Raw genomic sequence first — 17,908 nt, 5'->3', positions numbered from 1 at the left:
CTAAGCTGTAAGGGTGTCGCCACAGTCTGCTTAGTATTGCGCTAGACTGAGCCTCGGATGTTCACCTGGCCTTCGTAGGCCTTATAGTGAGTAGTATTATTACATTGACTTTGAGGACAACTGAACGCAATTTTTGTTGTAAATAAAAATCAATTCAATGCTCTTTCTTGATACGTTAATGTCTGTTGGGCAGCCAAGATGCATTTGTTTTTGAGGAAACTGGATTTAAACATTTTCCAGCAACAAGGAAGAAGGTTCAGCTCAGGAGTGCTTCCATTCGTGCGTGCGGCGGTGTTCCTAATCCTCATACATGGCCTCCAATGTTATGAGACGGGGCAGGGTTTGGCAAGGCTTAGTAAACCTGCCGGGATGCCTGATCTCTGAGGCTTGGCTCACAGCTCGCGTTTCTTATTTATGACTCAGGCCTGAAACGGATAAAAAAATTTTCTTTCTCCTTAATGGTCGGAAACGTGGCCAATATTTATTGAATGCCATCATTAGTCGCACAAGTTCATTTTCTCGTCCGTATGAAATAATCTTGTGGCGTCCCCATAGTAGGGATCAGTATCGCATCTTAGGTTGCAGCACGGCAGGTTATAACTCCAAACACAGCGTGAGCGCCTGCGCTTGTCCGTTTTCGCTGACGCTCCATAAGCATAGAACATTCGAGCAAATCCTCGATTAGTATTCGTTCAGATGCTCTCACTGTTCAATAAATATTCAAATCGGCATTTAGGTGCACTATACGTATGCGTTCCGGTAGCAAACCTGTACTGTTTGAATTTGATTCGATTTTGAAAAGCACTATTCGGACACCCCTATATAAAAGCTCCATTTTCAGTGAGTGTAGCGCCTTTTTCTTTAAAATGCAGTACTCCCTCGATATAGGCTGACTTCCATTTGTCCGCTATGCTCCTTTAAAACTCTTCTGTAAAGATGCTGGCAGGAAAGTCTGGTTGTGCGTGCTGTCAAGAGTATGGGCTTTGTGGTCACGGGACGCAGTTGGGTGTGACCCGCATTGATGCTGGACTGGGCTCACTCAAGGAGTACAGGATGATAGAAAAGAAAAGAGATGAAGGTTGAGGGGTGCAAGGGGGCACGCTACCACTTTTGAATTCTTTGAGAAAAACAATTTGAGGAAAACAACCTGAGCCTTATTTTATTTACCTCTTCATCGTGACCCGCGAAAAAAAAAATCTTTTTTTTTCCACTTATGCTCCTTCAGTGAGGAAGCATTGGTTAGTGTTTCAAGCATGCTCCCTGCAGGTACTTGCCGACGACAGTAACAATAAGTTTTCTGAAATCTTGTGCACACAGCTCCGCAGCCCCGCCACAAAGGCATATACACTGCCACAAGGGCGTATTGAAAGCCCCGAAGGAGTTTCCTGCTGCAGCTTGAAAGGGGCAGAACACTGGTCGCGTGACAATGAGTTGCTCTCGGTAACGACTCCACTCTCCCAGCGGCCAGCTCTGCCAAACGAGATGCTCTCTCGCGAGAAAAGCCACTAGACACGCCCCTCACCACGCCGCTTATCCAAAGCAAATGGCGCCTCTATAGGCGGTATTCCCTTGGCCAACGGGTAGCAATGAGGCGTGGCGGATACGGCAGCTTGCTGCGGCCTGTAATTCAAATGTTCGAAATTCTGGCTGGCACCGAAAACCTCATTTCCTTGTGTTGAAATTTTTTAAACAGCAGTAGGGAACAAATGTTGGAACTTTACCGAGGCAGACCCCGGACCGGAGGCGCACTAGTGTCGTCGGTGAGAGTTACGACACTGTGAGCACGATTGTTCTCTTTCGCTAAATGTGGCATGAGCCGTGCCTGAGGGCGACCTCCATAGGCCTTGTCCGGGTGCTAAGTACCACGGATCTTGCGTCTGTTCTGGGCGTGATATGTTTTTATACGAAGCCTAGAACGATTACATAACAGTTTTTATCATCGTATGCCCGTGAATACAGGACGAACAAAAACGGCGCTTCTGTAGAAAGGTTTGTTCACGCAAACAGCGAAATGTAGGCTTGCCATTCTCGAAAATGAAGTCTCCAGACAACCAGGAGAAAGCAAGATAAAAAGGGGCAGGTTGGAAACAAAGAAGGAATGAGTGCACAATAATAAATCTTTCTGACATTTTTTTGTAGTGCTGGATGGGGATAAGCGGAACGTCGGTGACCACCCAGAACAGGCACATGTTCGAATGGCCTCATATCTTCACGCGCTACTAAGGCACATGCACCTGCTTGGCGTTGCTTTCCTGCTCACTTGACAGTGAAAAAATCAGAGCTTGACTAAAGATTATTCGGAAGAAGTGGCATCGACATATAAGTTAGGTGTGCGTGGAATTCAAGCTAACCTACGACCAAACAGTAGTACGACGTTCTTACAGGCTTTATGAACGATCTGGGTAGTCCAGTTCAGCTAAGGGACCCTTAAAATTCCAAAAGGAGTCTTTGGGCCACTTTTTGGATGCAATGTTCAAGACACCAAATATGGTACTTTTGAAATTACGCGGATAATCAAAAAGCATATGAGAAAGGAGGTAGGTTCTTTTTTCGTCGTGGTTACGAGCGCTGAGCTTCATGCAGTGAACCAAAACGTAATGACTTCACTTAACGCAACAATCCGAGCGCCGAAATGGCATAATGGCCTAATCACTGTGCTCGTAAACTTTCAATAGACTAACGCATTTGATAACGACTGTTCTTGCCACCAGAAAAGGTACGAATGCTGTTAAGATAGGAGAACGTTAATTGCTTAACCAATTTAATTACCAGTTAGCGCTGAGTAGTCGTGCTCAAACCGACTTGCGAAGCCTTGTTCGCAGAGAACCGCCGTTTGCAATGATGACGCTCGCCCGACGAAATGGCCCTTTACAACCATTAAGCGCCTCAAAAGAGACAATGCGGCGGAGATAAAGGCCATTTAAGAAGTTTTTCCTAACGTTTGGGAAATTACGAAATTCCGGCTTTACTGAAATCTTAGTGGCCTTTTCACGAACGGCCAGGTGGCTGTTCATGTACTGCTTATTTCGGCGTAAAGACGGTAATCAAGCCTAGAATCATTAATTTAAATATACGGGACAACAAGCAGACACTCAGTAATTATGCCCAGCGTTCGTGAATGGAGGACATTTTCAAAGAGCGATAATTGCGGCCTAACACTAATGGTCTCCGACTTGTTCGCAAACAAGCTTTAGTGAAATGCATTCACCTGCACTTACAATTTCACCCCCGAATCTCAAGTATGTGTAGAGCGCCAAACTTCTGCGCAGCGCCTTTACAATTGCTTTTAAGGCATGTATGGCTTAAAACATAGCATCACCAAATTTCTGTTGCTTATTCCGCCTAATTTGACCGCAGTATTTTCTCTCAGCATACGTCACTGATTTTAGAATTATTGATATAGAAATGTTCTTTGTTATATGTCCTTTATGTGCACTTTTCTCGAGGCAGTGCGGGTGTGTGGCCCCACCGTTGCCACAGCGCGCAAGGCAGATGCTGATTTTGTCTCCCCCGACTGCCACAAAGCATGCTGAGCGTGCCTTCCCGCGATCTTTGCCAAGAGCGAGCGATGTCCTTACTGTCCTGCTTTGCGGGAAGCACGCATGCGTGGCCGGATGGAATCCAATGGGAAGTTCCTTGTGGTTTCTTGCACGTAGAATGTAGTATGCTGAAGTTGCATCCACTTGACAAAATGATGTCATGGACGGCTCTGACTTACTGCCTGTATGAAGCGGCGTCGCGCACAATGTCGCTGAATAGTCTCTTGTTTACAGAAAATAGCGCGAGGGTCGTGAGCAATGTCTCGCAGAAGGCAATCGACGATCACCGAAACTTTAAATATTTCGGCTACTTTTCACCGTTTTGAGCAATTTTACGCTTCTCTTGAGAAAGAAAGGGAGTTTTCGTGGCTTATTCGTGGCTTCGCTTGGATGCTCGTCAGTGCTGACATCCGAAAATGGCCGAAAATGGGCGAAATGTTGTAGTTCGGCGAACACATCTGTTCCGCATTAAAAAAAAAAGAAATAGAGAAGTGCGTAAGCGAAACAGTAAAACTCTCGTTTGATATCGAAAGCAGTGGTACAGTACGGTGCGTCAAGAAAACTGATACCGAAAAGGGTCTGCTGAACAAAAAATAAAATAAAAGAAGATATCAATAGCCGCTTGCAATTTATTTCTTACTTTGAGCTTTGGGTGCGCATTTCTAGTGGTTAATAGGACTTTGGCTTTGCCATAACACGTACATACAGCAAATTTACTACGACATTAACATTAAACATGCCGACAGGAAAAGAAAAACTTAATTCTAACGACGTGTAGACAGAGGAGAAAGGAACATCGCAAGCTGTTAGCGAACCAAGGGTTGACAGGAAGTCGTTAGCAGCCTAAACTTCGTACTTCGTGCTAGAGGTCGAGAAAACGCATCGACGTGTCCCATCACTTTCCCTCGGATTGAGATGTCTTATGTTCTTCCTTTTTCCCGCCATTTACACGAGGTGGCGGGAAAGAGCGAAGCGACCTTTAAGGAAAAGCTCGTCTATCATGGCGACAGACACAAGGTCGTGTGGTCTCATCGGCCAACACGTTTGGAACAGCCCGCGCGGAAAAGACATCATTGAACTAAAAAAAGGGGGACATACGGGACAAAAAGGGGGCGGAAACAGGATTGAAAATAAAGAATCAAAGCGAAAAAATCTGAAATGGTGTCAGCAGCAATTTCTATAGACGAACTTTACACCGGAGCCACATCATGAATTTCCCATCACCAACATTTTTTGCCTAGTCAATGTTGCACCTCGTTTCTACATTTATTCCGGTGAAAACATCGAAACTGAAGATTTTTCACTTATACGTGCCTCTTTACTTCGCAAAGTAGTAAGAAAAGAAAAGGAAAAAAAGAGTAATAGCAAGGCCAGCCGGTGCTTTAGCCAGAATGGACTGTGCATATGCTCCCACTATATATATATATATATATATATATATATATATATATATATATATATATATATATATATATATATATATATATATATTCTAGTTATATTTTACCTTTCGGCGGGTTGTCGTAACGTTCCAGTCGCGTTTCTGTGACCCAGTCTAGAAGCGCTAAAAATGAAGAAATATGTCTTTCCGTTTTCCGCTGCAGTAAGCTACTCCACCGAGACCGTGTCCACGGAGAGCTCTGCGCCATTCTGGAAAAGGCTCCATCGAGCGCGATCTGGTATTCCAGAGCAGACTAGATAAAGTTTAAAGGCAAACTTCTCGTTATTACAGTAATGCGTACCAGTAAGGGAGCATCGATGTTTTTAAACAGAAATGGTGACAGATAGCGTGAAGCTTTCACTCTAGTCCTTTTATCTACGCCTGTCGCCTAGATACCGCGCAATCATTTTAAAGCATATGACACGCAAAATATGCAAGAAACAACATCGATAAACCATTAAAATTTTCCCCCGTCTTGATCTTACACAGACGGGAGCCATGTTCAGAGAAAGGATGTCCGAGGAAGATTAGGAGCTTTAGTTAAGGCTCGCTTGCCTCGAATTGAATGAATTTGCATAAAATGTAGGTCAGATATCCTGCCTGGAGCAGAATACATTTGTAGACAGGAAAATGCACGAGGCAGGAAGTATCGATTTGGAGAATAATACAGGCTAATGCAATGGCACATACTCTTACGGATGCCGATTGCCTGGAGGCTTTGTTTTCTTGAGGGAGGTTTGCATATTGGCCGAGTCTGATGAAAAAGATTGGCCATTGACGAGCTAATCTGCAGAGACAATTTTTATTAGCGGCACGTCACTGCCATAAGAATGACGTCCACATCTTTTTCCTTTGTGTTTGATTTTTTGGTCATACATCAAAGCTGTCTCGCGAGTGCCTACATTACCTCGAGTGCCCGTTTGGATCATCGCTTCAGGCTGAAACTGATTCCAAGTCCTTAGTGTCTCCACTAAAGACCAAGAGCCTGGATGAACTAAGTCCGAGACTCCAGCTCTTCGGCATGCGTCTTGAATATGACTGTACAGTCTCTCACAAGCCAGTGAGCAAAGCATTCACCGCAGACCAATTGTCTCGAAAGCCATAAAAGAGCCCAGCAAGAGATGAGAAACCTTGAAATCATGGTGAAAGGAACTGCAGCCCTTTCTTGACAACAGCTGCCAGCATCACGTGAGATGCCAGAGAGAATTAAGCAAAACATGCAAGCGGACACTACACTAGCCACAAGGACTGCGCACCACGGCGTGGCCTCCTGTTGAGTCTTGAGTCAGAACTCTTTTGCCGTGCGGAAGTGACAAGTAAAGTCTCACTACTGGAAGATTTGCTTTACAAGTTTGAAAGACTTGTGACTTCAACTACATTTAAGATAGAAGTGACAGAGAGAATTCATGATCACATGGTCATAAGTGGGCGTCGCGCAATAGCTATAGGCAATCAGTCTGGTGTGCCACAAATGGAAAGAGATACAAAACGACGAGCAGAAATGCTAGATATGCAAAGAATACAGGAAATCTGCCACCTAAACATTGCTGCGGCCGCCACTGGTGCAACATAGAGTGCAGATTAGGGAAAGCACGCCTCCGAAGAGAGTTTCGAAAATTCCGAGTGGAACAGCATTCTACAGGACTGTGACATAATCAGCACGGGAACCAAGATATTACCTAGTACAGACATCGACAGGGTTGACACGGCACATATGCGAGCACGTGCAACCGGTAATAGCCTCAATAAGTGGAATCCTGTGCCGAACTTTAGGCCCCTCGGGCCTGTGGTCTGCTTTAGTGCAGAAAGGTGGACGTCGGGGACTGACGCGGATCGAGGAGGGCGACATCAAGCGGCAGGTTGTGGCACAAAGAGACGCACTTGCGTGGTCCAGGACGTAGGGCGCTCACCGTATTTCGTTCGCACTGATATCGGCCAGGCTGTAATAAGCAGCGCTCTCGAGTGATGTGTACTAAAGCCATATAGAACTCAAGTATGCAGTGCAGCTCCGCCCGCATTCATGACCGCTACACAGAATTCCTCTGCAAAAAAACAACAAAAAACAATCGACTGCCAAGGATTTCGTTCTTACCTGAACAAGAAGCAAACCAGAAGTCGAATTGTAAGCTCAAGAATTTGGCGCTTCTGGCTTGTTTGGTATACTCAAACGATTTCGTTTACTGGTAGGTCAGAGGAGGTGCATACTTAATAACTGATGTTTTTTTAAATTCCACCCTGATATAAGTGTGGTTAGTCTCTGAACAGCCCTCGGCTAAGACGGACAGCGTGTACATAAAGCACCGCAAGAGCAAAGTGAAACAGTCCCATGGGCGGGAACTTGGCACCAGCAAAAAGGACGTGAGCATGCGAAGTTGATTAGTTGCACTCAGCTCCCTTTGAGCAGAAAAAAACAACAAAATATCTCGTTGATGTCTTAGAACGACGAAAACGGTCATTAGTATTGGTGCGGGGCAGAAAGCGACTCTTCAAGATGCTGTTTGATACCCATCTAGAAGAGATCTCACTGAAGACGTCTGTAGGTTTTCTTTGGAATATATTAGGTGTCCAGAGACGCAGGGAGCCTTAAGTCGGCTTAAACAAGTTGCCTTCTAGGCATTCAGCTTCAGAAGCCTAAATGACTTCATCGCTAGGTGCCTTGCACTTCATATCCACATATGCAGCAGCAGTGCAATATTTACACTCAAACCCCCGGAAACTACGTCGTCGTGCGACCATTGAAATCATAAGAGAACAAGATTCACTTCACGGCCGCCTAGGGCAAGAATATTTTATTGCCCTGGACATGACAGCTTCATTTCTGTGAAACATGCATGACAATCAGAAGTCTAACTCAGTTTGGGCTTTCGGTGAAAGTGCTGCCTGACTGCCATTGAGGTCAGTACGTCTCTAAAACACAAAAAATCTCAAGAGAACTAAAACATCTAAAGCTACTCAGGACTCGCGCAAGAAAGATTTTTAGTGCAAAATAAGACACCGTCCACATAACGTTTTTATTAGCCCATTTGTGTAGGTAGCGTTTGTGTGCCCATAGAATAGCTTTCACTTCTGAGTTTATTTTTTGCGCTCTGGTAGGAAGCAAGCATTTTACCTAACATAACGTCGCACATAAACCTAATTCCAGTGCGCCTACAATAAATTAGCAGCCACAAAAATACAATACATAGCCCTGCTGATCGGCAGCTATCCACGTGGACATTCCGGACGTCGCTAGGGTTTGGTATATAAGGAGTGAAGGTTTTCTGATGGAGTAAGGTGAATACGGGGTTCGTATTCCATGTGTTTTGTTTGCTTGCATGGATTGACTCTCTTTTGGTCCTTGGTACGCAGTAAATCAGTGCATCCGTAAGAAATATTGTTGAAGACGAGTACGAGGCACTCTGAAAAAGTGTACAAAAGGTCTTATAAGATGTATTCTAACCGCAAGAATACGAAACCGTAGCCCAGCTATGACACGGCTACTATGCACCTAATTGTGAACTGGAATTTTGGAAAACTCCTTGCATGCACTTCACCACTGTCGTAACGCCCAGCTAGCTGACATAAAAACGACCTGCATGTCTCATCTAATATATTCAATATGTCTAACAGACGCTGCCGTATTCAGTGGGAGTGAGGGTCATGCAGCTAAGGAACATCTTGCTGAGATGCTTTATATTTATTTTCATGTATGGCAGGGATGTCGAAAGCATCTCTATATACACGAGCTATTTGAACGTATTTTTGATCAAATAAAAACGAAATAAACTAAAAAAGTTTGGACAGCTGCAGGAAGTTTGAAAGCCCTTTGTGGACGGATATAATTCATCTGTGAGATTTCTACAGGGCGTCTTCGCAAACGACTTGCAGCTTGAGATCATTAGCTGAGCTAGAAGATGATTACAAGATGTATAAGTAATGAAATGATCTGTGGTTCCTAACTCAGCTTTGTGTGCAATGAGTTTGGTGATTTTTAACAATAGAGCAGATGACAGAACACAAATAAAGCTTTACATCGATACATTCAACGAATCTTTATATAGTAAAGTCGTACATAACACATTGCAACGCAAACGAGTTGAAAGTGTATGGCATTCGCTTTAGCTGACATATTTTCTGTGAAGAGTAATTCCACGGAGTTTCTTTGAAGAGGAATGTAAAAAAACTGGAGGTTTGGCGGTGCGTTTGAGTGTTCTGCCCTCAGGAGGCGACACTGGTACCTTCCAGAGGACTAAGGGTCCGAAGCGATCGAAGTTTGGAGTCAATGTACACGGAGGCCCATCCTAGGGCTTACGACAACAACCGAAGGATGGCGCTTGCAGCATCAGTTTGCGCTTTCATAGCTTTAGCGACAATATGGCCATCTCGTGGTTGAGACCACAAACTTTAGGAGCAGACTTTTGGGGATAAGAGCTAGGTAGCGCGACAGCCCTACGGTGTGGTTAGCGCTCGTCCTGCATTTCTCTATCACTTTGTTCCAGCTCTTTTCAGTAGTACCTTGAATAAATTATTAAAATAAGAAAAGAAACATTTCAAGGCTCAAAGGAAACCTGAGAACAATGAGTGCGCTTTCCGTGCCATTTTGGCGTATTTTTACTCTCTAGGCTTGCACCATGACAACCTTCTAACGGTGAGTTAATTGGTGGTTTAGGTTTATTTGAACGTGGTGGTTTCGTTTCAGAAAGCAGATTTTCGTGAACGCATATGCCAAAACGTTTTTCAAAGTATTTCTTAGATTAGCTTTAAGGATGATTATTCGCTACACTTTAGTAGATCGCTCTTGATGCATCTAGTGTCGCTTTGTAGAAACTCTACTGCGACTGGAAGGGGGAAGATGTGTACGTGAATAACATAGGAACTAAATTTATGCAGGTTTAGAGATTAGCCCCTATCAGCTGTGGTCTGAGCTTGTTTCGCTCTGTGTTCGGAAAGAAGTTAAGGTTTTGATTGGTAAAAAAACGAAAACATATTCCAATAAACTTCCGCCTGTTTCAGTTTGTCGTTTGTTGTAGGCACATTGTTGTTTTTAAAGTTTACAGTATACAAGAAACCTAATATGATTGGTATGATTTGCGGCGAATGGGCAAAGCACAGGCTAATGATGTGCCCGAGGGTTTCGTACTCATGTACTCGAAAATATAACAAAAAATGATGGCTGATTTGTATAGTTGGGTGAAATGCGAATTACGTGCTCTAACAGCTCTTTTCTCACTTCGGTTCCGGTGTTCAAATACAGCGTTCCCGGATGGCAGTTGTTCGGATAGCGATAATGGGTTAAGGTCCATATATGCAAAATTGGTCATTTCATGTTTGGACATACATGGACACCGCATATATGGGCAGTGCTCGTTTCGTAACAAATATTTGTACACGTATTGCAAATTGTGGGCTTTATAGGATCACTAATCAACATTGAAACCTAGCCAAGGAGTGCAATGCTGCGATACTCCCGACATGTTGCGCTTGGTACAGCCCACGATTTACCAATCTCGGAGGCCGAGCGGCGTTCTTTCCCGTTGTTGATATGCAGTCAGAGATGGCGCCAGGATCACTTATGCCGAGCTGGCATACCGCCGACCTAAGTGAATTCTTCGACAGGCGACGCTAGAATGTCAGTTTTTGCGATTCAGTGCCAATTTCTGCCTGCAGTTGAACCAGCAGTTACGTAAGAATCGTGCTGTTACAGAGAAGTAGCTCAGTATGTAACCTTGACATAATCCAAAGGCCTTGCCAGATGGCCTTCGATGTAAGTGAAATACGGGACGTTGTTTGAACATTTATATATGGGACACACTTATAAAATGTCTCATGTCCACAAACAGTGTCGAAGCCATGCGTAGTAAGCTGCACGAGGCAGTTGCACACTGCAGCGTTTGATGATAGTTCTCAAGCCGCTGCTATGGTTCAAGCTTGGGATGATTGACTACATATAGCTGAAAAGCATTGCCTATACTCTGGCAAGGTACTTCACAACACACAAGACAGGAATTTAATTGTATGTTGAAACGCTAGAGCACAGTTCAACAAAAAGTCCCCTCAGGTTGCAGACGCTTCCTTGGCTTTCAGTACTTTTTGGTGGTCTGATACGTCTGTCATACACAAAAAGTGAACAGCTCCTCTGTGTTGGAAGACATACACTATCTTATGCTACTGACAGGGATAACACACGCGATTCATACTGCGATATGAAGAGTTTTGGAAAGCGCAGGATACGCGAGCAACCCCAGTCCACAACAGAACACCGATCTCGATATGAGCGTTCAAACGTTGGAAACAGAAGTTGAGGCAAAAGGAAGCTTCAAGGCAGTTAACCGAAGTTTGGAGTCCTTCACCAAGCTTATGTGAAACAGCAAGAACCTTAAGCCTCGTAGAAAACGCAACTGAAATACTATCCAAATGTGGCACATTTCGAGAGGAGCCATCGTTCGAGAGGAACGCTCTCCAGGCAATCTTGGCAGGCGTCTGCTGAGCGCCGATCTCGAAGGATACCGCCTAAACGCTCTTTGTAGTCTGTAACATCCTCACCACACATCAGCGACACAAACAGCCACACCTCGCTAAAGGCTTTCGCCGCACAGCACTTTAGGTCAACAATTTGCCCCCCCCCCCCCCCCCCCTTGAATATTTAAATATTGCTCTCGATTTTGATCACTGTTGACGATATCACTGCACAGGAAGAAGAGAATTGCCGCGAAAAACTGTGAGGATGTCCAGGCCTATCCTCCTGCGCAAACGCAGGTTTAGCAGGCCCGTAACAAGCCCCTCCTCGCTCTCGTCCCGCCTCGTCACGGCGAGAAGCAAATCAATTATTTTTTGCTCTCCTTTCACCCTTCGGAACCCAGCACAACGTCCCATTATTTTACCGCCCCTCGATTTACTTCCTTCCCCGCGGTACGGTCTGAATGCGGCTCTTCAAGCCGCCAATGAGATCACGAAAGCTATCGGCATTTCGAAGCAATTTACGACGGCCATTCGGCCTGGTCATAGTGCCAAACGGCATTAAGAGCTAAGAACGGCCAGATGAAAAGAAGAACGGAACGAAGACAAAGACAGAAAAAAGCCCATGGCATGCCAGCTGCAGAGCAGACCAACACGGGGATAAAGATAGCGGTAAGAGACGTGCGTGCGGTGGGAGCCGTGAAACAGAACGTACGGCTCCATTAAGATGGTGGCTCACGATGGAGAACCATGAGGTTTCTGTGCAGCAGCACTCAACTGGTGGAGCACAGAGAAGTGGGAGAGGAATGTTGATGCTCATAAAAAGTGCGTCTTGCGGTGGTTCGCATGCAGAAAGTGTGTACCATGACGGATTTTGTTCGCTGGGCAGCATGAAACCTTGCTAAGAAAAGGAGTTGAATATAGTCTCCCGCCTCCTGTATTGCTGCAGGTTGAGGCCAGACAGTTATTTAACTTATCAGTTAGTTATCAGTATCCTTAACAGTTATTTAACTCAGTTTTTTGCCATGAACAGAAAATGCACTTAATATTCGCAAGCGAAATCAATTCCTCACATTCATGGTTAACAACTATGTATTGTTTCTGAACTACAAGCTTTGCTTTCACATGCGGCAGTTGGTCATAATTTGAAGGAACGTTGACAGATTGTAATGATTTTAGTGCATCGAACACTTGTTTTTGTATAGCTTCGTAACTGAAAGTAACGCGAAAAGGCAAATATTCCAATTCTGTGCAACACAGTTTTTTGTCGCTGGGGAACGGTACGATCTGTATGAGAAAAAGGCACGCAATCAACTCTGAGGACCATGTTCAACGTTCTCAGATAAAAATTTTGAAAATTAGGAAATTGTAAGATGCTGTCATGAAAGTATTGAAGGTAATGGTACATTCTTCTGATACGTAGCGAAATCGTTCTTTTAAAAAGTTTCCATCGATCGCATCGAGCACTTAAAACTGCCATAGAAAACCAATGGGTAACACTTTTGACGATATCAAAAACGTGAATAGAAAAGAAGTGTAAGACTGCTGTCGGGTAATCTGCTGATATTTTGATTGTCATAGTTAAATCTTCTATTATACGAAAAATTTGCCTTTATAAAGGGTTTCTAGCTAAAAAATGCTTTTGCCCAGAATTGTTGGGTATGTCAATTCATTTTTTTTGCCCCTGTGTTTCCCTCCTGCCTGCCGACCACATATGTCGACGTTCGATCGGATGAAGAGTGGAGAAGATGGATGTCTTTTTCCAGGAAAACTGCTTAGGTCATGTAAGGGAAAGTAAAGCGTTGCGGGCGGCGGCAGAAAATCATATGTTCGGATGATATTAGGAAGTTTGTGTGCGGGGTTAATGTGGCCGCAGTTTGCACAGGACAGGGTTAATTGGATGGACAAGAGAGAGAGGCCTTTGTGCTGCAGTGGGGCAGTTAAGCTGATGATCATGAGAAAGGCCCATCACAGCAAACATGCCCCACTGACCAGAGCAGACCATTATATTTTAATGCGCTCATTTTAAAGAGCATGCACATTCGGCTTGCTACATCGGAATGACGTCCCGTCAGCTTACGGCAACAGTTATCGCCGCTGTCCTCCTCCTCGCACGCAAGGCAAGAGTTATCACCGCTGCTATCGCCTCACACTCCTTTTCTAACCGTTTCTACAACGTCTATATTAACATGCATCAAAGAAATAAGCGTTGTCTTGGACCAGTAACCGCTGTGTATGGTGCGGATTATTCAGTGGCGACGAGGGTGGGACGACCACGGGCAACAGGCCGCCCTCATATTACGCCGCAGCCTTCGCCATCATGGGAGGATATGCCAGCCCGCCGCAGTGTGACGAGACGAGTGACAAGTGGCCAGCTTACCAAGTTCGAATGGAGGCTTTCTTTGAAGGCAATGGCATCACGGACGACAAGAAGCGGGCCCGGTTGGTTGCAGCGCTGACGACCCACACAGTGGATTTACTTTGTAGTCGATGCGCGCCAGACAAGATGAACGAACTTTCTTACAGCCAAGTGGTATCTTTGTTGCAGCAGCACTTTCTGCCGCAACTTAACGAAATAGGTCAGTCTTACAAGTTATTTACACGCGGCCAGCTGCCAGGCGAACCTGTCGAAGATTTCATAGTTGCCATACGTCAAATAGCGGACACATGCCATTTTGGCGCAACGTTGGATCGAATACTGCGAGATCGCATCGTTTGTCGGCTGCAAAGCGCAGGAGTGCGTCGACAGTTGCTTGCGAAGCCGCAGCTGACGAGGAGTGAAGCAGAAGAAATCGTGCTATCAGCCGAAACGGCAGAAGCGAGCGCGCAGCAGATAAGGAGCCACGCCGCTGAAGGAAGAGTACAGGGGATGGGATGGCAGGCGTATCGCCCAAGAAACCGGCCTCGGATTATTTCGTGCAACCGCTACGGAGCGAAAGGGCACGAATTCGGAGGATTGGGGGTTCCGTTCGGCAACATGCTTTAAGTGCTGACAGCGGGGCCATATCGCCCGAGCCTGTTTCCATCTCTACAGAGTTCATTGAAAGGCCACCAGGGCTGTTGCGTCACGTAAATACCCTATCGGCTCGGTAGGAGAGCACATCTGTGGGCACGGACGGTATATTTGCGTTGGAAGTAGTGGACAGTCATGTCAACCACGTCGGCTTCAGGCAACCCATTGTACGCACATTGAATTGTGGGGGCGTTCCATTGGACATGCAGGTCGATACAGGGTCACCAGTGTCGGTCATCACATGTCCCACCTATGAAAAAAATAAGACAGTGTGGCCCAAGCTGCGTGATTCGCCATTGAAACAGACTTGCTTCCTGGGAAGGCTTCCAGTTCGGGGACAGCTCAAGCTCAAGATTTCGTGCGGAAACCGGTCGATGGACGGACCCCTGACAACCCTCGGTTGCTCCGGGCCCAACCTTTGCGGACGCGACCTGATCCAGGCGTTCAAAATACTGGAGGCGCCAGTTATGAACGTGAACACGACAGGTGAGCGCAGGCCTTTCGTCGGGACGGACGATGTTAACGTGCACCGTTTGGTATCGGAATTCGCTGACGTGTTCGCGCCAGGCCTAGGTCCGAAATTCTGGAAAGCACGCGAAGTTCCGTGCCACTTTCCTCCAAGGGTAGACGCTTAACTTGAGTGCCTTTTGGTCGCGGGCATTATTGTTCCTGTGTCTCATTCCATGTGGGCCGCACTGGTGGTGCCGGTTGTAAAGTGTAACGGCCACATTCGCCTCTGCGGTGATTTTAAACTCACGGTAAGCAAAGCTTGCCACACTGAGCAATATCCGCGGCCCCGGCTAGAAGATATCCTGGCAACGTTGAAAGGTGGTCAGGTTTTCACCACGACAGATTTGCAGGAGGCTTACAGTCAGCTGCCGTTAGACGAGGAAGCCATGCTACTTACGACCATAAACACGCATAAGGGACAGTTTAGGTTCACTCGCGTGCAATTTGGAGTGGCTTCCGCGCCGACAGTGTTCCAACGCCGCATGGAAAACATCTTGCAAGGACTTCCTAGGGTTCAGGTCTACTTAGACGACGTCATCATCGCAGAGAAACACAATGAGTGCACCATACTGCACGAAGTGCTGCAGCGGTTTCGGAAAAATGGCGTGCGCTTGAATGCGGACAAGTGCAAGTACCGTCCAACACAGGTGGATTTCCTGGGACATCGAATTAGAGCTCAGGGACGGCAACCAAAGTGCGGAAAACGTGGAGGCCATTCTTCTTTTGCAGGTGCCGCGGAACCTCGCAGAATTAAGGTCGTATATGGGCATGCCAACATTCTACCACAAGTTTCTTCCCAATGCATCTACAGCCATGGCCCCTACGTATCAACAGCTCCGCCAGGAAATTAAGTGGGAGTGGGGTCCCAGTCAACAAAAGGCGTTCAACATGGTGAAGGATCTCCTCAAGTCTGCTGATTTCCTGGTGAATTTTGACCCACTCAAGCTTCTTGTCCTGGAATCCGACGCCTTCTTGTCCTGGAATCCGACGCCTCCCCGGATGGGATCGGTGCAGTGCTTTCTCACGATGTCGGGGACGGGGTGCGTTGGCCCTCAGGCTTTCGTTTTCGGGTACTGACGGAAGCCGAGCGAAATTATTCACAGCTGGAGCGCGAAGCTCTGGCTCTAGTTTTTGGGGTCTCAAAATTCCGACAGTACTTACTCGGTACGTCATTCACACTGTTGACTGACTATAAGCCGCTTGTGGGACTTTTTCATCCATACCGGGCTGTACCAGTGATGGCCGCTGCCCGAATCCAGCGATGGGCCCTGCTGCTGAGTGCATACGACCACGTCATCAGACATCAGCCGGGAAAGGACAACGTTCCGGCAGATGCCCTCAGCCGACACCCGATGTCCGCAACGTCTCAGCCAGAAGCCCTAGAAGAAACCGGGGATGGCGAGTATGTGTTGCTCACGGAAAACCTCAATGACGGTGTTATGTCCGCGAAGCAACTGGACGCTCTCACCTCGCACGATGACGACTTGGCAAAGGTGCAAAAATGGGTGCCGGGAGAATGGCCAAGGAAATTGGGGCCCAAGGACCTGCATTTGCGACCATACTTCAACCGGAAGGCTGAGATAGCGTGGAGTCATGGGCTTCTATACTGGGATCATCGCCTAATGTAATGCGCTTAACGTAATGTGCCTAACGGCGCAAGAGCGGGAAAGTTACACTCGTTAGGCCGCTCCCTGCTGTGGTATCCCGGGATTGATATCGTGATTGAGAACATAGTTAAGTCGTGTCCCAGTTGCGTACAGGCAGTGCTTATGCCTCCCCAAGCACTTATGCCTCCCCAAGGCTGCCCCAAGCACGCCGACGCCAGCACTGCGCCGGTCGAGCCGGACACTAAAACCCCCAGACCGCTATGTACCGTAGGATGAACGAGATGCTACATCGGAATGACGCCACGCCAGCTTACGGCAACGGTTATCGCCGCTGTTATCGCCTCACACTCCTTCTATAACCGTTTCGCCCAACGCCTATAATAACACGCATCAAAGCAATAAACGTTGTCTTGGCCCAGTCACCGCAGTGTATAGTGCGAATATTTCGCTGCTCATGGTGGCTTTCCACGCTGTACCTAATGCACAAGCCATTCCTAATGCATAAGCTATTCACTACTTTGCTGTGCGTCATCTACCTCGTCTTTTCGCATCGCCTTTATTTTTAACGCGCTCATACAAATAAACGCGGGCGACCTGCCATATCTGCAAACAGCGCGCCTGGTTTGCACCTTGCAGATCTGAAATAGAGGCGACCACGCGTGAATCCGATCTGAGTGTGGAGAGTGGTAAAAAAGAAACTCAAACCACTACGGAGTTAAAATTTAATTGAATACAACGCAAATTTTTGTTTCCCTCGTCGAACAGCCACGATACGCCACTGTCGCTGTTCACAAGTTAATGCTCGAGGAGCCCGTAGGAAAGCTTTGCAGAGCAATTTTAAAGTTTTCGAGCAGCCAGAAACAAGCAGTATGTTCATTTTCGTAACTGAAGGCTAACGTGAACGTCGATTCGTGACTGATGAATATTCTACGTGACGTAAGCTATCAATGCACAACTGCATTCCGAAAGCGCACAGAAACGGACGGGGAGATCAGCAGGCGGCTCCCGCCTGCGCTTCGCGGGCTTGTCGACAGGCGACGCAGCCTTCATCACGCGGACGAAGCATTATCTTCTTTCCGCCAATCTTCTTCGGTAGGCGCACCAGTGAAGCACAAAGTCAACCGTAATCTTCACAAATAGAGTTCCAGCCGCAAATCCGAGGGAGCTTCCGAAGCGCCAGAAGAAACTGGCCAGCTCTGTCAACTGGTCTCCCGAAAGCGGCGTGGTATCCTCTCTGAACAGCTTGGTGCTCCGAAAGCTGCGCATTTAATGAGTTAGGAGGCTGGTCTCGTGCACTCTCAACAGAAACCGCCGGTACGGTTTGTTGAGCTCAAAGGCCTTGCGTGGCAGCGTCGCTTCGCAA

At 46.6% G+C, this 17,908-nt stretch overlaps 1 pseudogene; it reads left to right on the top strand.

Annotated features, from left to right (window-relative positions):
- The first annotated feature begins 13,735 nt into the window (after positions 1 to 13,735).
- On the top strand, positions 13,736 to 16,015 carry LOC144095241 (uncharacterized; annotated as a pseudogene).
- The last annotated feature ends 1,893 nt before the right edge of the window (positions 16,016 to 17,908 follow it).

The sequence above is a fragment of the Amblyomma americanum genome, chromosome 6 (genome assembly GCF_052857255.1).
Source record: "Amblyomma americanum isolate KBUSLIRL-KWMA chromosome 6, ASM5285725v1, whole genome shotgun sequence".
Taxonomy (NCBI): domain Eukaryota; kingdom Metazoa; phylum Arthropoda; class Arachnida; order Ixodida; family Ixodidae; genus Amblyomma; species Amblyomma americanum.
The sequence above is the reverse complement of the archived record's forward strand: the minus strand, read 5'-3'. Positions and strand labels throughout refer to the sequence as shown.